Source organism: Panthera uncia, chromosome A2, assembly GCF_023721935.1.
Source record: "Panthera uncia isolate 11264 chromosome A2, Puncia_PCG_1.0, whole genome shotgun sequence".
In the NCBI taxonomy this organism is placed as follows: Eukaryota; Metazoa; Chordata; class Mammalia; order Carnivora; family Felidae; genus Panthera; species Panthera uncia.
In genome coordinates, this window is record NC_064816.1 from 30906880 (window position 1) to 30930390 (window position 23511).

Genomic DNA, 23511 nt, shown 5'->3' on the forward strand with positions numbered 1-23511 from the left:
CGGCATCCACCTCTGAGGATTATTTTTTGAAGCCCTAAAGAGGTAAAATATATAAGGTGCTTGGCTCAGGCAGACTTTCAATGAGACTCAGCTCTTATTTTTGTTATGTTAATGAGGACTGCAGGCCAAGGGACACGTAACATGCAGCAGTGTCCTAATTTTACCACCATAAGCCTTTTATTCCAGGACATCTTTGGAGGTTAATGTTCTACAGAAAACAATTTGGGAAATGCTGCCTTAAATAAATAAAACCTGAGACTTTGGGGGTGGGCAGTATGGCTGTTTGTCTTAGATATCCTCACTAGCAAGTTAAAAGTTTCAAAATCATGTTTGTGGTTGTTTCTATCACATTTGGGGCATCAGGTTTTAGGTCAGGATCCTCAATGCTGTCCGCATTTCTGTGGAAAATCAGATTTCATTTACATCATTCCTACTTACAGCAACTTTTCTGGGACCCAAATACAAACAAGGACTGCCTGCACAAATTGGCTATGAGATTTGCAAAGCAAAATCTGCCTTTTGACCTATATCCTGGAAGCAGCTCTCTGCCTACCCCATCCTGCCCCAGGTCAGAAATCCCCCTTGTGTTCCATGAGCACAGAAGCCATCACCTACCCCGTGGGGGGAGGTACGAGGAGCCTGGAAGAAGCATCTTCAGCCTCTCTGGAGAAAGATAAACTGCGTGCAAGGTTATGGGTATTTTATGATCTGTTATAGATGGATAATCCAAGGTGCAGGCTTGCAGCTTGAATTTTTTTTCCTTTAAAGCAAGGAAGCTTAGCAGTTAAACTCATTTTCCATAACTCCCAAAGTGGTTTTGCAATAAATCTGTGAATTTAATCAGCCTCCTCTGTTGAGGCAATCTTGCCTAATTGGGTTCTTGTGAAGAATAATAGACATGATGACAAAAATACTTCATCTCTGCAAGGGAAGCCAGAGTCTCATCAATAATACCGATAATAAAGCTCCCATTCCCCTAACAAAATGGAGCATAGGGCTCACCTGTCTCAGGTACTGTGTGCTTTTTAGACCATCACTCTCTTTCTCCTCCTACCTGGCCAACAGCAAGAAAGTAAAAATCCCAAAGTGAAAAATGACCGTTGCCATGGGCTTTAGCCAGTAACTAGGTCGACTCCTAAGTAGGCTTCTAGAAATTTTCTAGAAAATTACAACAGAGAAGTGGGGAATTGCCTCTGAAATGAAACTAAAGATGGAACACAGAATCCCAACAACACGATTTTGTTTTGTTTCTCTGGTCGGCGATTCCTACTCCTCTCTCCCAATCCTGGGAGTAATGGTGGGGTCTGGAAGGGCCCCTGCCAGGAATGTAACACACACAGCTGTTGGCCGTCAGCTGGCAAACCAACCTAGTGACAAAATCGGCCACTGGAGCTAGATGCCACATGTTTTCCGATGACCGGCCAGACAGGACCTCCAGATCTAGCTGGGATCTGTCCTACACAGGTTGGGGGCTGAAAAAGGAAGATCCTAATATCGGAGGCAGGCCTGGCAGGGTTGCTCACCCCTGTAGAAGGGGGTGAGGAGCAACGGCAAACACAACCTAGGTTTTTCCATCCTGGAGTATGAGAGAAGCAAAGCGTGATAATTGAAATTAGAAATGGAGGGAAAGGCATAATTTCACAAGGATGTCATCTGCCACGGCCTTCCCAATGAGCTCAGCATTCCAGCACCCTCCTCACTCTTTGCGTGGGAGAACATTCCTGACTTGTCCCCCCCCCCCCCCCCCCTGCCCCCACCGTCCCTGCTCATGGCCCTCGGGGGTCAGTAGATCACGTAGGTGATAAACACAGGAACTCACCTGTGGTCAGCAGACACAGCGCCAAAACTGCAGGAAGAGAAGTAAAAAATGCCACCTTCCCCGCGAACTGGACACAAATGCTTACTCGCACAACAAAAGATGTAGCGCGCTTGGTCTCCTCTAGCTTCAGGCCTTCACTAGCACATGAGTAAGGGCACTGAGGGGGCACAGATGCAATAAAATCCCAGGTTTCCTCGTTTGAGCCCTGAGTTGTGGTTTCTCTGCTTCCTCCCACTGGACGGCTTCAGTATGAATTGCTCCCAAAACCAACAGTAAAATTTAACCACCACTCCTTGCAGGAAAAGAAGAAATCCTCATCTCTTCAGAGAATTTACTTTTGGTGCAAGTCTTGCTGCCTTTGGCTTGTGTCTCAAATACACGCAGGCGTGCCCACGCGCGCGCGCACACACACACGCGCGCGCGCGCGCGCACACACACACACACACACACACACACACACACAGCTGTGGGGGTTTCCAGATGATCCTTCTAAGTAGATCAGGGCTCTAACAATGTGTTGTCCCTGGACAAGAAGGGTACGAATGGCGTTAGAACTCATTACAAATGCAAATTCATGGTCTCACACAGCCCTGCTGAATTGAAAGATCTGAGGATTGGGCCCAGCATTCTGTGTTTTTTAAACAAGCCTTTAGGGGCGCCTGGGTGGCTCAGTCGCTTAAGCGTCCGACTTCGGCTCAGGTCATGATTTCACGGTCTGTGAGTTTGAGCCCCGCGTCGGGCTCTGTGCTGACAGCTCAGAGCCTGGAGCCCATTTCAGATTCTGTGTCTCCCTCTCTCTCTGCCCCTCCCCTGTTCATGCTCTGTCTCTCTCTCTCTCTCAAAAATAAATAAACATTAAAAAAAATTAAAAAAAATAAACAAGCCTTTAAGTGATTCTAATGCGCCCTTAATTTTGAGAACTCCTTCTATAGGCTGATCATTTGTCCAGAATTCCTTACAATTTTATGCCTGTATATTTGCTCCTTCTGTCTGCCCCAGGTGGCATGCTTCTTTCTCTTCTGCTTGGCAGGCTCCTGTTCAGTCTTTAATGCCCTTTAAGAAATACCCTCTTCTATTTGTAAATATTCCCCCACCATTCTGTCTATCCAAGCAGAATTAATTGTCCCTGATTTGTTTTTTGACAATATATCATATCATATATCATATCATATCATACCATATTACAATCATCATGTATCTGTTTTCCACACCAGGCTGAGAGGGCAGGAAAATGTCTAATTTAGCAAATGCCTTATACAACATATCATGGGCCTATTATTATGTTAGCTCTGGTGATGCCAAAATAAAATAATAAAAATATTAACTAAAAAGTAGGTCACTGCCTCGTTTGCCTAATTCATTATTGCATGCCAAATAAGGTTTCAAATCCCTGGCATATGCTAGCTGTGTAACTTTAGGCAAGGTACTTAACCTCTTTAAACCTCATTTATACTAAGAAAAATGCCAAGAGTATATACCTTACTGTTTATGGGATGAATAAATTAGCAATATGTGGACAGGGCTTCGTACAGTACCTGGCCAGGGAAAGCACTGAGTGTATGTTAGTTGTTGTTGCTGATGATAGTAATATTAATATCATTGTCATCCTCAACATCAAAACACTAGCAACTTGCATTGTGCCTGGTACAGAGGATGTAGGCATACATGTGAACATTTTTAAAAGATCAGGGTTCTAGGCTTATCTACTTTGCTTGCTGGGTCACTTGACACGAACGTAAAAAATGCAACTTTACCTAAAATGTTTCCTCAGGGGCGGCTGGGTGGCTCAGTCAGGTGAGCCTCCGACTCTAGATTTCGGCTCAGATCATGATCTCACAGTTAGTGAGATCGAGCCCCGAGTGGGGTTCTGTGCTGACAGCATGGAGCCTGTTTGAGATTCTCTTTCTCCTCTCTCTCTCTCTAAAAATAAATAAACTTTAAAAATGTTTCCAAAGATAGGCAAGAAGGTGCAGAGAACATTTACGTTGCCTCCCTAAGTTGCCCAGTGTAAGGACTGATGAATACAGAGAATCCTGCTGGAGACTAAGAGGCTGAATTGAAAGCCAAGGGCAGTTGGTCAGCCATGCACGTCATCCGTATATTATTTCTGATGCTCGCTGACTTAGCATCACTTGCGATGGTACCTCACTCAAAGCATTTCTGTAGACCCCACCCCCCGGTTGTTTTACTGCACACAATGCCCCCCTCCACTCACACCACTGTCTGGTTCTCAGACGTGATTTCACATGAGAATCACTTGGGAAGCGTCCAAAACAAAATCCTGGTGCCTGCATCTAGCTCCCAAAGACTGAGATTGAACTGATATGAGATATGGCCTGGGCACTGAGACTCCCAGGTGATTCCCGCGGGCAGCCAGAGTTTCTCCCTGCTGTGTCCCCAAACTTACAAGGAAGGTAAATGGTGGCTCACGATGAGTGGTTAAGTAACTACAAAGGTCTTACCATTTTTCATAGAATGGAAGTGTGATGAGCATACTGCTGGTGGGGGGAGGGTGAGGACAATAAATCACAAAGCATCGATAGAAATGCTTCGACTCTTAAATTCCTCACAAGGGAAGGGAAACAAAAATAATATAAAAACAGGAAGGGACAAAGCAGAAGAGACTCATAAATATGGAGGACAAACAGAGGGTTACCGGAGGGGGTGTGGGAGGGGGGATAGGCTAAATGGGTCAGGGGCATGAAGGAATCTACTCCTGAAATCATTGTTGCACTAGATGCTAACTAATTTGGATGTGAATTTTAAAACATAAAAAATAAATTTAAAAAAATGCTTTGAGTGGGTTACCATTCAAAGTGATGCTGGGGCACCTGGGTGGCTCGGTCGGTTGAGCGCCTGACTTTGGCTCAGGTCATGATCTCACAGCTCTGTGGGTTCGAGCCCCACATTGGGCTCTGTGCTGACGGCTCAGAGCCTGGAGCCTGCTTCGGATTCTGTGTCTCCCTCTCTCTGCCCCTAACCCACTTGCATTCTGTCTCTGTCTCTCTCAAAAATAAATAAACATTAAAAAATATTCAAAAAAAACAACCAAAAAAAACCCAAAGTGATGCTAAGTCAGCGAGCACACTAATAGCAGAACGGCCCTTAGCTTTCAGCTTAGCCCCTTGGCCTCCGCAGCTCACCCCTCGTGACTTCACCCTGGGCAACCCAATGTCATCTATCAACAGAGCCCCACCAGCCTGTAGGAGGATAAAAGTCACATCAGCCTAGACTTTCAGTCAGTGAAACGCCCAACAGACACCTTGAGGCTGCTTTCTCTCTCCTACAATTTAGAGATTGTCTTATGTGCCAAGAGCTCTGTGGATTAAGACCCCTTTCCCTGACACTGCATCAATCTCCAAGTGTTTCCCTCTCCTCAACCTTGCTTCCTTGATAAAGAAGCCCAAGTATGATGACAAGGGGGTGGCTACTTGGGACAGGGTCCCAGTGCCACCAGAGCCAGGCTCAAAGCTCTGACTGAGAGCCATGTTAATGCTCTTCTCAAACTCCAGTTAGGACCAATAAGGAAGGGTCTACATGGCAGAAAGCGTTCGTTTTAAAAGTAATTGTGGAGGAGAGGCACTAATGACTTTCAAAAGGTGAATATGGGGTGCGTGGGTGGCTCCGTCGGTTAAGCAGCTGACTCTTTATTTTTATGTCATTTTTTTAAGTTGATTTACTTATTTTCAGAGACAGAGACTGTGAAAGTGGGGGAGGGGCAGAGAGAGAGGGAAACGGAGGACCCCAGGTGGGCTTTGCGCTGTGGGTGTGGAGCCCGGTGCGGGGCTTGAATCCAGGAAACTGAAATCGTGACCTGAGCCGAAAGCAAGAGTCAGACACTTAATGACTGAGCCACCCAGGCGCCCCAACTCTCTAACTCTTGATGTTGACGTCTACTTTATCATAAAATGCAGGCGTGATGAGCGTACTGCTGACGGGGGGAGGGTGAGGACAGTAAACCACAAAGCATCTATAGAAATGCTTTGAGTGGGTTACCATCCAACTCTCGATGTTGGCTCAGGTCATGATCTCATGGTTCGTGGGTTTGAGCACCACGTTGGGCTCTGCACTGACAGTGAGGAGCCTGCTTGGGATTCTCTCTCTCTCTCTCTCTCTCTCTCTCTCTCTCTCTCCCCGCCCCTCTCCCTCTCCCACTCACACACACACACACATACACACACACACACACTCAAAATAAATAATCTTCAGAAAAATAAGCAAAAGGCAAATGACGTTAAAATAGCTAAAGGGAAAAAATGAAATAATAAACAAGCCCACCATATACTTTATGTTCAAAAGAGAATTCCTTGGACTCATGATTTGAACAACTTACAGCTGTTTGGAGAGCCACGTGTTCTTTAAGTCACACATGTAGATAAATATGAGCTCACAGTTTCTTCTCCCTTGCTCTTGCCCGCCCCCCCACTTTCCGTTTCTTTTTTGTCTTTTCCTACCAGTATCGTGAGGGTCAAGGACACACATCGTGGTACATTTAGCACGGCCGTGGAACAGAGAGAGGGCCACTATAACATTACTTGAGAATCGCCCACATGCCAGGGTGTTATGGAACAATACCTTCTCTAATCTGCACAAAAGCCCACAAAGGGATATTATATGCCTGTATTTAAAAAGATGAAGAAGGTGAGGCTCAGATAATAAAATGCAATTTTCCCAAGGAGGCATAGCTAGCAAGTGTGAGAGTCAGGACTCAAGTTCTCAGCTATGCGACCTTGAAGCCCATTCCTTTTTTTTTTTTTTTTTAAATGGGTTGGGAAGTGTTCTCTTTTCTCTCTCTCTTATTAAGTTTATTTATCTTTGAGAGAGAGAGAGAGAAAGCACAAGTGGGGGGGCAGTGAGAGAGAAAGGGAGAAAAAGAGAGAGAGAGAGAGAGAGAGAGAGAGAGAGAGAGAATCTCAAGCAGGCTCCACACTATCAGCACAGAGCCTGATGTGGGGCTCAGACCCACAAACCATGAGATCATTACCTGAGCCAAAGTTGGATGCTTAACTGATCAAGCCACCCAGGTGCCCTATGAGCCTCATTTCTTACATTACCCTGGGCTGGGCTCAGCTGGCAACTGTCCTCCTCCAAGCCATCAATGACGCTGTGTTTGCTCTGCCTACAGATGGGGGAAAGACCCCCTTTGGGCCCCTTGGCTCATAGCTATCATTTCAGTTTGGATCTCTGTCTGTGTTCTCACTCCAGTTGTCCTAATATCCCCTTAACATAAAGTCCATGCCTGTCACCCCGGCAGAAGCCACATGAAAAGTTAGGGGAAGGGACTCCATGACCACAGGGACAGATCTACTCTAGGCATTAATTCTACACATTTGGCGGCTTTATTTCCCAAGGTAGCATTCCTTATGCGCGTAGGAGACGGAAGGGAGAGAGTCAGAGAGAGGAGAGTCCCGGGCAAGGAAGAAGCTCCAAGAGAACATGCAGCAGCAAATTCATATACCATTTGATAACTATCAGCTCACAGATTCAGGTCTTGCCAGGTCAGAACACTGGCGGAGGCAGGACCCAAACGAGGGAGATGTGCGTTGTTTCTGGCCAGGCCCATTTCTTCTCTTCCTCTTCGGAGCAGAGAGCACTGCAACAAAGGGAATTTGGAAATCCTGTCCCACAAAATGGGTACGATTGAACACAGGCAAATGAATCATTCATGGAATCTCTTGGAGTTCTTGCCTATCACTATCCAATGATGAACGTGCTTCCCCATTCAAAAATGGGAATACATTCTAAGAATAATAACCTCTTCATTAAAAAGCTAGGCTGTAATTTTTCCAAAGGTCACCTGGGTACCATGCATTCTTTTATAATCTCTTTGGGCTGTTGGAGCGGGACTGGTTTGGTGCTATTTCGGGAGAAGAGATTCTGCTGTGTGTTTTCCCCTCCTCTCTGAGGTTGTGGTAGACAGGCAGGCATTCACATTTTGCACCTCTGTCATGAAAATGACACCCCTACTTCATGGTTTGGGGCTGTTTTTCCAGAAGTGGGCACAGATGGTGTTTCTGTCTCCTCCAGAGAATATTTTAGGATATAAAGTCTCTGAAATAAATTATTTGGCTGAGGCCAAAATAGTCTTCTGGAAAAAATCATATGTGAGTAGGAAATAAGAGCAGCCGGGCCAAGGCTGAAAAAAAATTGTAATGCAGCTGGTTTTTAGAAATGGTAATATTTGTAATAATGCTTGTATTGGGAATGTAATGAGACCTGGGATTGTGGAAGAGAGTGCTATTTTACCCAGGAAATTGAACGATTGTCTTGTCTTCCCTCCCCTTTCCTCTCCTTCCCTGCCCTGCCCTGCCCTCCCCTCTCCTCTCCTTCCTTCCCCTTCGCTTTTCCTTCCCTCTCTTCTCTCTCCTCCCAGCCCCCTCCCCCATTGGGACTGGTGAAGAATAGGCAAAGGTCCATACTTGTAAAACTTTGATAAGAATATGAATTACCTGGGGATTTTGTTAAACTGCCCGTTTAGATTCCGCAGGTCTGGAGTGAGACCTGAGACTGCATTTCCCACAAGCTTCCCTGGTTAGGCTGCTGTTCCTGGTCTGTAGATCATTCTTTGAGTAACAAGTGCTAGAGGAAGTTCAGATAAATTATGTAATGGGGTATAACTATGCTTTGCCAAGCTACTAAATAATTTCATTCATTCCTTCACTAAGTATCTACTGAAACCTGCTTAGGACTGGGCACAGTGCCAGGTGTTGGGATCAAGCGATGAGTGTAACAGACCCTGTCCCTGTCTTTACGGAGCTTAGAGCCTGGTGTTCATGATAAATGGCAATCAAACGATCACATCTTGAGATGTAACATTGCAACTACATTAAATCCAATGGAGGAGAGGTATAGGAGCACTGTAAGTATCAAATAGGGTGCTTTCACGAGAGGGTCAGGAAAGGTTTCTCTGAGGATGTGACGTTGAGCTTAGCTAGGAAGATAACAACAATAGCCGTGACTGTTATAATAGCAGGCAGCTAACCCTTACTGAACATATACATTGGACGGGTACCCTACTATTCCTGTGCATTAGCTTGTTTAATTATCAGAGTAACTGTGTACGGGAGATGCTATTATCCAATTTTACAGAAGAGAGACCCAAGGCGTAGAAACTTGCACAAGGCCACACAGTTAGTACACAGCCAATTCGCGACCCAAATGTGGGTCACACATAACCTTAATGACTCCACCTAACTGCTTCTGCTTACGAGCTAGGACGTTAACTAGGAAGACCATTAAATCAATTGAATCAACCGAATCGGCTTCTTTGCTCCTTGTGGTAACAATGACCATAGAAAAAATCCTGCTCCTGCTGATAGGAGGGCAGCAAGGAAAACCTCAGGCAGGAATCAAAAGTGGGAGTTTGGGTTGTAGCTTTGCCAATAACTTGCTGTGGGTTTGGGCCAAGGTCATGACAGCTACCACTTTTCAAGCACCTACTGTGTGCCAGATACTTGTCCAAGAGCTTTACATGTGATCATGTCAAATTTTCAAGTTAATTGTGTAAGACCAGAGTTACGTATTAATAGCTGCATCTGACAGGCACAGACACTGAAGAAACTGAGAGAGGCTAGAGTGGTACAGTTTGTAAGAGGGACGGTCTGGATGTGAGAGGCTGGTCAGCATAGTGTAACAGTTCTCCCAGTGTGCTCTGTGGGTCCCCTCAACTTGCCAAAGGTCTTTGTTTAAATGTTTATTTATTTTTGAGAGAGCGAGAGAGAGGAGAGACAGAGAGAGAGGAAGAGAGAGAATCCCAAGCAGGCTCCATTCTGTCAGCACAGAGCTCGATGCTAGGCTCGAACTCGTGAACCAGGAGATCATGACCCGAGCTGAAATCAAGAGCCACACACTTAACCACTAAGCCACCAAGGTGCCCCTGCCAAAGGTCTTTTAAGAGGGCTGTGTGGTCAAAACTATCAGCATAATAAGGCCAAGACATTGTTTACCTTTTTTTATTATGTTAATCTAGGCACTGATGCCTCCAAAACCACTGCTGGGTAGAGCTGTTGGTGCCTTAGCAAAATATTTTTTCCATAATGATGTTAATTATATAAATTGAAGTAACTTTTCTCCTAGAGATATTACGTGAGGACCTCTGATAAGCACACTCACATAAATCAACGAAATTTCAGAAGATACAAACATAGCTGGAAGCTAATGTCTAGAAATATATGCTAAAGCAATGACCAGAAGGGCAACTGGGACAGTAACCTGATATTCCTTGCTGCCAGTAATACAGTTTGGACTTTTCAAGCAAAAATCAGAGTTTTGGAAAACACGTTTCTGCCACCATTAGCTTGTCAGGTTTCTATTTCATAAAGCCTTTTTAAAATGAGAATGGGTGACATTAATGAACCTGTTAAAAAAAATTTTTTTTCTGAAATATCTGCAAAACTCACTGAACTGGAATCTTCCAAATGTCCAATGCATAGTGTTAAAAAAAAATCACGTGTGGGCAAAAGAGCCATCGAAAATACGAAGTGACTCATGGATCCTACTGTAACAAGGTAGGAGAAATTTCTTGGTACGATTCTGGATTCCACACCACAACTAACCTTTATGATAACAGCACTTACCATACTATCAAAAATAGCACTTTTGCATACAAAGAAGAACACCTAAGATTATCTGAAAGAGCTAGTAAACTATTCTTTTCCAATTGGGTATCTGTGTGAAGTTGGATTTTCTTCATATACTGCAATCAAAACAACGTGTAATAGCAGATTGAAAGCAGAAGCAGATGTGATCATCAAACTGTCTTCTATTAGGACAGGCATTAAATGTAAAACGATGCTATTCTTTTTGCCAAATGTTTTTTGTTTGGGGAAATATATTTATCTTATGTTACTTATTGTAACATATAATTAGTGTATTGTTATTTTTAAATGCGTTAGTGAGGAAATATTTTTTTATTTGTTTTTTATTTTTTTTTAATGTTTATTTATTTTTGAGACTGAAAGACAGAGCGTGAGTTGGGGGGGGGGCGGGGAGGTGCAGATCTCACAGAATTCCAAATAAACCCCAGACTCCGAGCTGTCAGCACAGAGCCCTTATGCGGGTCTCGAACTCGGCAATGGGGAGCCCATGACCTGAGCGGAAGCCTGACGCTTAGCCGACTGAGCCTCCCAGTCGCCCCTGAGGAAAATTTTTTTAAATGTCTTAGTTTTCATTCTGAATACAATAACTATTGATAGGTATGATGCACCTAAACAAAGCTCTGTTGGGTCCTCAGTACTTTTAAGGAGTGTTAGGGGGTCCTGAGATTAAAAAAAAATAGAGGACTTTGGGCATAACCACATGAGAACATGGACTCTGGGGCCTGGGTTCAAATTCAAAACACCATCTCCCAAGAGATGTCTAGGCTTGGGCAAATTATTGCATTTTCTCTGCCTTCTATTTCCCATGATATAATGGGAATAAAAACAATGATTCCTCACTCCTGGGGTTGTAGTGAATGCTGAACAAGTTAATACAGGTAAGTTCTGAGAACACTGCCTGACAGGGTTAACTCTTGTCTGACTTTGGAGTCAGTATTCTTTCCACTAGATTCCATTTTGTGAGCATCACTTTCCTTATTTCTGAGGTTTTTTTTTTTAAAGTCTCTCTAGCTTAGCTATTGCATGCTTCTGATAATATATTCCCTACTGTTTAAAAATACAACACTACAGCCTTCTAGCCAGACGTGGCACTGGCTTAGAAAACAATGCCATTTAGCCTCTGAACAGAGGATATATGCGCTGTGTAGACCGAGAAAGCTACTTTAAAAGCTTACCCAGCTAGGGGCGCCTGGGTGGCTCAGTCGGTTAAGCGGCCGACTTCAGCTCAGGTCACGATCTCGCGGTCTGTGAGTTCGAGCCCCACGTCGGGCTCTGGGCTGATGGCTCAGAGCCTGGAGCCTGCTTCCAATTCTGTGTCTCCCTCTCTCTCTGCCCCTCCCCCATTCATGCTCTGTCTCTCTCTGTCTCAAAAATAAATAAAACGTTAAAAAAATTAAAAAAAAAAAAAAGCTTACCCAGCTCTGCTACAGATTTATAAGTGCTCTTTGGATGTGAACTTAGATATTTTCTTTTAGAATTTACTGACACCGATCAAGTATTTTGATTATGAAAGTTAGCACCATTAAAATGCCAACAGGCATCAAGTTGCATTCTGTTTTCCAGCAAATGTTTACGGAGCCCCTAATGTGTGATAGGCACTGTTCTGCATGTAGGAATAAAACAAAAAGCAAACAAGGCAGGAATGTATATTCTGGGTGTGTCTATCAGGGAAGAGACAAATAATAAGCAAGAAAAATATGAAGTATGGTCACAGATAATAGGTACAAGGAGAAAGACAAAGCAGGTAGAGGGGAAAGGACATGTGATGTGAACTTGGGTTGCAATTGCCATCAGGGTAGTTGGGAAAGGCCTCAAGGCAGAGATGATTCTGGAATAAAGATCTGAGGGAGTGAAGCATGTGGATGTCCAGGCAAAAGAATTCCTGGCACAGGAAATCCAGGCTCGTAGAAAAGACAGGAATCTTCCTGGCATGTTACAGGGATGGAATGGAGGCCCATGTGGCTGGAGCTGAGTGGGTGAGGCAGGAAAAGAAGATGTGGTCAGAGCGGTAAGGGGTGGCAGATCACAGAGGGCCTTGTCGACCTTCACGCATCGATTTGGGAAACCACTGGAGACTTCTGAGAAGGCAAGTGACATGATCTGACCTTCATGTCAACGGAAGCAGAGAGTCCGACTAGGATATTTATCGCAACAAACGTGGCAAGAGATCCCGGCGGTGTGAGTCCCGTGGCTGCAATGGAGGTGGTGACACATGGGCAGATTCCAGATCTATTCTGAAGTTCGAGCCAACGGGATTTGCTAATGGATGGAACTTGTGGTTTGAGAGAAAGAATGGAGTCCAGGATCGCTCTAAAGTCCAACTAACTGGAAAAGCGGGATGCCAAGAACCGAGGCAAGAAACACTGGGGAAAGGGGCAGTTTTGGTGGGAGCAGGGGGAGAACAGAGTTTGGGTTCGAGTCTGTGAATTTGGGGATGCCTCCTAGGCATCCGCATTTCTTTCAGATACAACCAAGGATGATCCCAGCCAGTAAAAGTGGCTGACATATTGTCAGGAATTACTAAAAACAAAACAAAACAAAACAAAACAAAACAAAAAAACGAAATGAAGGTGGCCGAAATTTCTTTCTTGGGAAAAAAACAGAAAAGCCTGGAAAACTCACATGTAAGGTTTTCTTTCTTTAATGGCATTCTAGTGCAGTTCCAGAACTTAACACTCTGTGCCAGGTGCGGTCTTATTAAAGTTTTGGAAGAAAAGATGATCTGTTTTGAGAAACAATGCCTCTACTTACGGAACCAGAACTAACTCAGCTCTCACTCTGCTGTATACAGGGGTCTCTAATTGGCCATCCATGCATGTCCTCGTTGGCTTGGCAAGTGAATTTCCAAGGCTCACCTGCTCACCACTCCCATGGCATCTGGGGTTTAGATTCATTTTAATTTTTCATAGCTCCTTTTGCCTTTCTCACAAATGTTAACTTTCTCTACTGCACCCTTCCCTTCTCACCAAGGCTGTTGTTGAGTCCGGCTGCCTGATTAATTAATCAGTCATTAATTAATGAATACTGTCATCAACAATGAAAACAGCATCTCCCAATTTAGTATCATCTGCAGATTGCATTAATGTGCTGTTTGTATTTTTGTCCAGATACTTCCAAAGGATGTCCAATAATGTGGATAATCCTCCTACAATGATAGTAAGGGAAAGGTTAACTTTTGGGTTTTTTTGAGGATAAAAAGGACATGCTTTCTGTTGTTGTTTTCAATAGCTTGTGTGCTTTGAAAACAGATAAGAAAAAAAGCAGGAATAGATTCTTTTTTTTTTTTTTTTTTTTTTTTTTATGAGGATGCCAATCCATTTGTGGACTGGGGAGAATTGGCCGGAAGCTCAAGGAGGGTGTTCCTCATCCATATTATGCCGCATGTATTTTCAAAACAAATATGAGCAAGAAATGCAGATTTCATAACCTAAAATCTCTTTTGCTTCATCAGATGCCAATAAGTGAATGCGATGGCAGAATAAAATACACTCTTGTGTTTTGACACAATGATCATGTCTGTTTCTCCTTAATGAGCCAAACTGGGGGTTTCCAGCCATACAGAGCCAGGGCGATGCTGTCCAACGGCCAGATGTGCCCCATTCTTGTAAGGAGCATTTACTTAATGGACCATCTGAATACTTGTCTACGTGTCAACAATGATGCAAACATAACATCTCTCGGCTTGAGAGTTGCTCTAGCTCTTGTGTGCAGACCGATTTACAAAGTCATAGGATAGGGCTTGGAAAGGAATTTTTAACTGGGAATACATTTCATGGCTCAGCTGCCGGCTGAAGACTGCAGGAAGGAATTCACTTTCGGCAGCTATGTGAATCCATGGAGTACGTCCATTCTATTTCCGTCCTGCACAGCTGGCTGACTGAAGCTTTCTCTTTCTCTTCTCAGAGCCGAGAGACATGTCTTTAATGAGTTTGGAATGACAATTGCCAGCTCTCTTGATGATTTTGTCTTGTTTCTCTCAATTTGGGTATTTCTTCTTATGTAGGTAATTCCTCACCTTAAGATTCTTTTTTTTTTTTTTTTTTTTTTTGGCTAATGTATGAGTTCTTTTTTTTTTTTTTTTTCTTTTTCTTTCCATGGTGGCTGGGAACATGCATTCAGTTGGGTAAACTTCATCAAAAAATGAGGATTTAGTATAAGGATGCAGAGGTGTTGCAATGGAATGGTGAGCAGGAATATAGTGAGGGCTCAGAAAAGTCTAGAATAGTGAACTGGAAGGATGGCGGGAACCAGGGAGTACACACTCTCTTCCATCTCTGCTGTATCTGCACAACTGCTTCCTTTTTATTATTATTATTTTTTTTTTTGTCCCAGGAGACACTTCTTCTCTGCTCCTCATTCCATGTGGTGGGGGAAAGATGCCCACCCACAGCTCCCAAGGCCACATGTTATAGTTCCAGACACATTAAATGACCAAATAAATTCCATTCTCTATCTCTTTGCTCTAATTCCAGGTTCCTGAGGAAAACTGACCCATCTCACTTCAGGCTTCCACCCCTGGTCCAGTTTGCTGAGGCTTCTGTCAGTCCGTTGCTTTGGGTTGGCTAAAAACTAACGGAATGATTGTGAGAAGTTCAGAAACTCTAAAAAGTGTCTACTACTCTTGCAGGAAAATGCCCAGAGACAGATGGATTTGGATAAAGAAAAGTAACAGGATGATAGAAAGGTAAATCCTAACCTTATTTTTCCTACATAGTAGGAAACAATATTCCAAACATCTCAGTCCCCAGAAACTGCCCAATGAACCTCAGGAGCAGCTAAGCACATGGGCTGAAAAATGATCGGGCTCGTCCTGAGTTTTCAACACCTTGAAAACATCAGGCATGGCCTTTGCTACCTAATTTCAACCACAATGCATCTTCCCTCTGATTATGTCAGATGCTAGAGAAGAATGTAAAGTCTTTAGCAAACCCATTTCAAATACTTGTTAAGTCTTAAAACCAAAGAGAAGAGTGTGAAACCTAATTGTCCTTTTGGTTTAGGACTTTGACACATGGACAAATATCAGTTTGCAAGGATTCCATTTAATTCATTCAATGAATATTTTCTGAGCAATTTTTCCTGCATGCCAGATATGCTGTTAGGTAGTTATAGTTAGGACTTTTTGGTTGAAACTATCTGAAAGCTTAAGCATATCAGATCACATACTTGAAAAACTTAGAGTAGTAATGGCTAAACCAAACAGGTGAAGCAAATGTCATTAGGATTTGTCCCCTTTGAATATTTTTACTCCAATTTCTTCTGTGTCTACTTCACTATTACACAGGCTCTCTCCACATGATGACTCCAGATTTTATACTGTCTGATTCAAATTTAAAAGAAAAGAAAAGAAAAGAAAAGAAAAAAAGAAAAGAAAAGAAAAGAAAAAGACTCCCTATTTCTCCATCTCTCCTCTGTCTCCAGCTCCTTTCTCTTGGTCATTCCAGCAAAAGTCCAAGGATTAGCCTCAGTTGGCTGTGACTGGTCGTGGACCTGTTCCCAAGCCAACCACTGAGTCCAGAGGAGATGCTACTTTGATTGGCCAAGCCGGGTCACAAGGATAATGCTGGAGTTGGAACAGAGAGGGCTCCAACCTAAATACAAGGGATTGAGAGTGGGCGAGGGGGTTGTTCTCTAAAGGAAACTCAGGACACTGACACCCAAAGGAGGAGGTGATGCTGTGACAGCAAACCCCATAATGTCTCCTACGTAGGCTAAGGAAGACGGAGAAACACACACAGGTTATTATCACAGACACCTAATGGTAATAAGTGTTGGAGATGACATAGTTGGAAAACAAAGGGGAGAAACCATTAATTATGAGAAATTCAGGAATGGAGTTTTTCAGAAAAGATAGTATCTGTGGTAGGCCTGGAACAACATGAGGATTTTGACTGGTAAAAATGGTAGGTGACAGGGAGTTTGGGAAAGGACATTCTAGGCAGAGAGAGCAATGTGCAAAGACACTGTGAGATGTCTAAGGGGAAGTGCATTTTGTAAGATATTACTAGTGTGTCCTGAGAGTATGTAGATTAATATAAATATAACATTTCTGACCTTTGAGGATTAGTATCAATGTATACGTATATTTATTGAAGAGTCACATACATAAGGCTTTAGGTCTCAAATTATAGACAAGCATGGACACATTACATGCAAGGGTGAGATCAGCAAAGACTTAGAATTTAGACTTGGTCTGAATCTTGCCATAGCTACCTACTAGCTATATGATTCTGAAGAAGTCACAGAAGTTGTTTAGCCCTTGCATTTTTATATGTAGGATGGTGATGTGTCTATGGTGTATTGTGCTTCTGAAAAAAAAAAATGAGATGGCATATACAAATCACCCAAAATGTCATCTGGGATGTAATAGACACTCAGTAAGTACTAGTTACTCCCTCTTCCCATTCTCCTTGTAGACACTCACACTTTTTCTCATAAGGACATGACATTGATTTCCTTCCGTGCACATGTCGCACCCACTTCCTTGTTTATCCACAGTTTTCAAAAGCAATGATGTAACTGGGCTGTGCATAAATACTGGGAGCTGAAAAATCACTTTTGCCCCCACAGACCCACATTCTACCTTTCTCTTGTCTGACTGGTGTCTTAGGAGGCTGGCCCTCAAGGACTGTATTCACAAATTCTCATGTCCTCTGGCCAATGGTGGGCTCAGCAAAATAGATCACAGGAGATGGAGGTAAGAAATAATACATTGGAACTTTTATTCTCCACATTCCCTTCCTATAGAGTGGTCATGGTTCTTTTCAGACAGGCTTCTCCACCCACCTACCTCCCTTTACTTCAGGCCTAGAAGTATACACAGTGGATCAACCTTTACTAGCTGTTTTTTGTGCATTAGGGCTGGTATAACTAATACTATAGACCAGGTGGCTTGTAAACAACAGAAATTTATTTCTCACAATTCTGCACACTAAGAAGTCTGTGATCAAGGTGCCATCAGATCTGGTGTTTGGTGAGTGAGGGCTTCCTGGTTCATAGATGGTCATCTTTTTCCTGGGGTCTTACATGGTGGAAGGGACAAGGAATCATTATCAAGTGTCATACAAAAAGGGCACTAATCCCATGCATGAAGGCTTCCCTCTCATGACTTAGTCACTTCCCAAAAGCCCCACCACAAAGTGTGGTCACACTGGGCATTAGGTTTTCAACATATGAACTTGGGAGATAACACAAACATTCAATTTATAGCACAAGCCCCAAGGTATGGCATGATCCCGTGTAGTGTCTTTATACCCTGCCCATGCCTTTGTTAATTACTCTTTTATTAATACCTCTTCAAGTTACCCAATGTGACTCTGTTATCATTTTCCTATAGGGACCCCGATTTGTCCTTATATCAAGGAAAAACTTGATGCCATCATTGCTCTAATTTGATAAGAACCCTTCTAAACACTGAGATAAATTCTGATCTGTGTAGGTAGGGGAAAAACTCTCCAGGCTGAATGGAGGCATTTTGGTTAAATGTAGCTAATGTGTAAAATAATTACCCTTCTTAGGAAGCCTTGCACTCCTGTATGAAGCATGGTGGTGCCTCCTGCATTTGGATTTCAGAGATTATACAAGTTTTGGTAATGAACTTGATATAAGAAACAGCACAAAATTCATTACCCCCTGGGTTGAATGGGAGGATGGGACATGAGTCCCATTCATCTCCTGTTCTAATGACTTTTGGATCATTTTTGGGTCTCAAGTTGCTCCATGTAGAATATCAACCATTTTGGAGGCTGAAAAACTCCCCTCTTTTTAGATATTGACACCAAATCCTATAAGAACAACTCTATTAGACCCCTGAAAGGCAAATTGTGTCAAAGGGACAAAGTAGGGAAGTAGATCATAAGGAGTCAAGTGTTCATGGCATACCTTTGAATCAGACCACTTTGAGACCATCCAAGGCCAATCAGTTCCAAGCAAACTACTAAGTTGAATCATAAGGATTGCTATCATCCTACTATATTCTGACCTACAAAATGGAAATTTCCTTTGGCTTAACTAACAGACGATTCTTGCTGCTCTTTAAAAGAACATGACCATGGGGCGCCTGGGTGGTTCAGTCGGTTAAGCAGCCGACTTGGGCTCAGGTCATGATCTCGCGGTCCGTGAGTTCGAGCCCCGCGTTGGGCTCTGTGCTGACAGCTCAGAGCCTGGAGCCTGTTTCAGATTCTGTGTCTCCCTCTCTCTGACCCTCCCCCGTTCATGCTCTGTCTCTCTCTGTCTCAAAAATAAATAAACGTTAAAAAAAAATTTAAAAAGAACATGACCTTCATTTACTTCCTTGTTTCTTGAGAGAATTTTCTTCTCACTTTGGTGGTGAATTCCAGATTTTTCTCCACTGATTCTTTTGATAAAATATCTGAGAGATAGCATACAGACATTGCTATAATATTTAATTTTTTATTAGTGAATTGATTATATAAATTGCAGTGACTTTGTTCACCATGTTTACTATAGGAGGACTTCTGATAAATGCCTTCACACAAATCAACACAATTCCAGAAAGTAAAAAACCCAATTGTCACTAGAAACTAATGCCTGGAAATAATATAACTTATTAATGGTCACAGAAGCCTTTGGGCCAATACCTGTTGGCTATTAAAAATTCTACGCTCAGTTAAAATTTATTTACCAAAACATCTAGTCTTACCAATTAACACCCTTCTATTCTGCCATCTGCTTTAAATAACTCTACTTTTTCATTGAACTAGGGGGTAGCTTACTAATCTCCAACCAATACTAATGCATCCTTTCCAGGGCTGGCTTGTATACTCTCAAGACTTAAGCTTCAAAAGAGGTGTTTTAGTTAAGGTCAAAAAGGACCAGCCAATTACACACACACCAAGATTATGAAATGACTAAATCCACTCCTGGGAAGAGTGATGAGCCTTTATGGTTATGGGGTTTGCAATTCCTGCAAATGGAGTGTGTCTAGCTTTTGGAGAAAGTTAACAATAAAGTCATCCTCTGAAACTAAAGCTAACAAAGTTAACAAAATATTATGAAATTAATTCTTTGAAAAAGTAACATGCCAAAGGATAATTTATGTATGTATTATTTATAAGATAAGTCATCATGGCTTTAAAGGCATCTACAGAAAAAAAAAACTAAGCAAAAATCTCTGTTAAATATATGTAAAATATAACTATAGTCCTGTCATGTTATGAAGGGTGATTTTGGACCAAGAGCTGTGTGTAATTTCCACCACAGTCTGTGTATAAAATATTTTGCCCCATTGTCATATCATATGGCTACAAGATTTTTAAATAGGAAAATAGGACTTCTAGTTTCATAGGTGTATGAGTTTCCTGTGGCTGCTGTAACAAATTACTTCGAACCTGTTAGCTTACACAGCAGAAATTTATTCTCTTACAGTTCCACAGGCTACAGGTCTGAAATCAAAATCACCAGGCTGAAATCAAGGTGTCAGTAGGTCCATGCTCCCTCCAGAGCATCTAGGGGAAAACCTATTCCCTGCCTTTTCTAGAACCTGGTGGCTTCCAGAGTTCTCTGGTTTATGGTGGCATCACTCCAAGATCCAAGGCCAGCATCTTCAAATCTCTCTCTGCTGCATTTTCATATCACCTGTTCCCCTGTGTATTACGGATTCCCCTTTGCCTAGTTCTTAAAAGGATAGTGTGATTGCATTAAGAATTCACCCAGATAATCCAGAATAATCCCCCTATCTGAAGACCCTGACCTTAATCAAACACCTGAAAAGACATTTTTTTTTCTCCATACAAGGTAACATGTATGGACACCAGGGATTAGGACATGAATAACATTTGGGGGCCATTTTTCAGACTACCATAATAGGGATTGTAGAGAAAGCTTACAAATGAACAGGAAATATCAGAAGTTAGAAAACTGGGGTCAGGCCCATGGTTTGTCACAGTCAATGAATGTTTCTTTTGGCAAGCCTCTTCTTTTAGAATCATTTGTCATCTATGATATTGGTAACAGTTCAGGGAAAGAGATGTTCTCTAAGGTTCCTTTCAGCTTCAGAATTGTATTAGGCATAGACAGGACGCATCTGTCTGCATGGATCATTCTCTGAGGGTAGGTAGAGAGGCAGAGACAGAAAAACAGAGAGGGAAAGGAAGAGAGAAAAAGGGAGAGAGAGAGAGAAAGACTGACCTTATATTTGGGGTATTTGCAGGACACAAACTGTTCAACCACCAGAAAAGTACCAGAATAGTGGAACCAGGGTCGGTGTCTGGTTGGTATCACAGATCCCACACGACCATAGAGACAATGCCTTGTGTTCAGATTCAGAATGCATAAGCACCTTTCTGACTATCAGTTCTATGTTCTGACTGCCTTGATTTCAGGAAGTCCTGACCCCTAGAAAAAAATATATCTTCCATTGTAAATTGATGAATTGCCATTCCGGCTAAGAAGCCAAACTTCAGTGATTTCCTTAGGCCTGACCACTACAAATTGAACTAATAAAATGTAGTTCCCTAGTGGCCTCCAATTTGAGTTATCCAAGTGAGCTTTATCTTGAAAGAGCCTGGCATTTATTATTTTATTTAACATTCACCAATCGGGTGCAGATAATAATAACAATGAAAATTGTATCTCACATGCATTGAGACTCTATGCAGGCATAGGGTTAAACATACAACATGAATTGCATCATTTTCTCTGCATAATTTTTCAGTGTACTAAGATCTTACTCAACAAATCATCATTGGATACCTGCTATGGGCCAGTCACATGATTGATGCTGGGGATACAACGATGAGCAGGACCTGGATTTAAAGTAACTTAATGTCGACAAATCCCTGGAAGGGAATTCAGTGTAATACAAAATACCTGTTTACTTCAGGTGGTGAAGTTGTGATTCACAGAACAGTTTTCTTTTAATATTGCTATTGTGTGATAATTAAAGAAGATAATTTAAAAAAGAGAATACAGTGAATAAATTATAGTCTTTTCATACAATGAAAAACAAATAAAGTAACTTAATGTCTAGGGGGGTCTGGGTGGCTCAGTTGGTTAAGCATCCAGTTTCGGCTCAGGTCATGATCTTGTGGCCTGTGAGTTTGAAACCCCATGTCAGGCTTTGTGCTGACAGATCAGAGTCTGGAGCCCGATTCATATTCTGTGTCTCCCTCTCTCTCTGCACCACCCCGCCCCTCAAAAAATAAATAAACACGAAAAAAAGAGTTTTAAAGTTACTTAATGTCTAAAAAGAGAAGACAAATATTAAGCAAAGAAGTACAGAATATGTATAACATTTACAGCTGCGTTAAATGCTACCAGTGGGGGTACATGGTTGCTATCAATACTCACTGCAGAAATAAATCACTTTGAAAGAAAATTGCATGATTTGCTCCAGGTCACAACCTCAGTAAGAAAAAGAGCCTGACTTGGAATCCTCATTGGTAACCATTCTGCTATGCCTTGCCCCATGCCTGATTTCTCGATCACTATTTGACGTAACATGCTCGCCTTTTTTGTTGGCATTCTGTGCGTAGTCATTTTCCCACCGTGACTGCTTGGTTCCAGAGTTTAGTTTTATTGACTTGACTGAACATTCCTAGTATGTGGAAACTCTGAAAAGCACCCTCAAGCCATTCCTGAAATCTATGACACAGACTTGCTATCACGTTCTATTAAGAGTTTGATTCCAGGCCCACTTCTGAAAAGTGAAATTGTGTACTTGGTAAATTCCTGAAACTGACAAGAACCCTTTGGCTATTATTCAAAAATGTCTAATACCATGAACTAAAGTGGTGAGTTATTTCCGTACTCCACACACAACCCCCCTACCCTTCAAAGTAGAGTGCTAAACTATGTTTACCACTGGGGACAAAACCATTTCCCCTTGAAGATAATGTGAAATAATTTGATAATGATGGTGGATTAGAAATCTATGTTGATACAAATCTATGTAAATCGGCTATGCTTTAAGAAACTTGTTCTAACTGACCGCATTTGTATCCTATAAACTATTTGTATAGGATTTTTAAATTGAACTTCACACACCGTTAACTGGATACGGCATTAGTAAACACAACCATTTCCTTTATATTAACATAGCTACACTAAGCGTGAATTCACTGTAAGTTTATTTGTTTCCCTAAAGTATAGTCACCTTTTCACATATAACCAATACATTTTTATGTGGGCAAAGCCAGAAAAAGCCAATATTCACCATGGATTTTATATTTCCTGTAAGTAAGTACAAGCAGAAAAGCTGGCTTTGCATCCACTTTAATTAAAAAGAAAACAAACCTGGTTTTAAGTCTTTCTTTTCCATTATAAGCAGGATCATAATATAAAACAAATTAGTCATTTAAAAAACTTGCCATTTGATTTTTTTTTTGCCATTTGATTTTTTATGTTTTGATATTTGAAAAAATTGCAAATATGACTTAAAAGAGGTATATATATATATATATATATATATATATCCCCCCCCCCCTTTGGAATAAACAATCCCTTTTGAAGAGCTTTCCTCTGAGCTGCTCACTGGCAGATTAGTTAGCAAATCAAGGAGTGACTCCATGGACTTATATACCATTACGCACTCAATAGCAAAGGAGCTGATGGAGTAAATAACACAATTCGAAATGAAACACCAACTACGCAATTCCCCAGTCACTTTTATATTGGTGACATATGCCCTTTAATTCCGAGGAATTTGCTCTTCTACTTATCATTTCTTACCATATATCTCTATAATCTGGTTTTGCAGAAGATTCCTGAGAAATCATTTTCATTCTGCATAGAACTGGTCAGGCCTATTTTAGAAATCCTAAAGTAAATACTTCTAATCCCTGTCCTCTTTAAGTGATCAGTCAAAGGGGACATGACATGTTCTTTTAAGTGCCAAACAGCTGTTTCGTTTCCCAATTAAGGGAGAGCACTGTAAATGATAGTTCTAAATAAATATATAATGTAATCTACTGATAAGCACAATGTAAATATTTATGGTGATTAGGGAAACAAATGTACACATATTTGAATATTCCCCAGGGGCTGACATCCATCCATTGTAAACCTTTGCCAGAAAAAGTCTCTTTGGTGGATTCTGCTGAGGAAGCAGGGTGTTTCGCTTTAATCTGGCTCAGC

At 42.0% G+C, this 23511-nt stretch overlaps 1 protein-coding gene across 5 annotated transcripts in view; it reads left to right on the top strand.

Annotated features, from left to right (window-relative positions):
• Positions 1–23511, top strand: part of LOC125930695 (uncharacterized) — a 220685-nt gene that overhangs the window by 113126 nt on the left and 84048 nt on the right. The window lies entirely within an intron of this gene.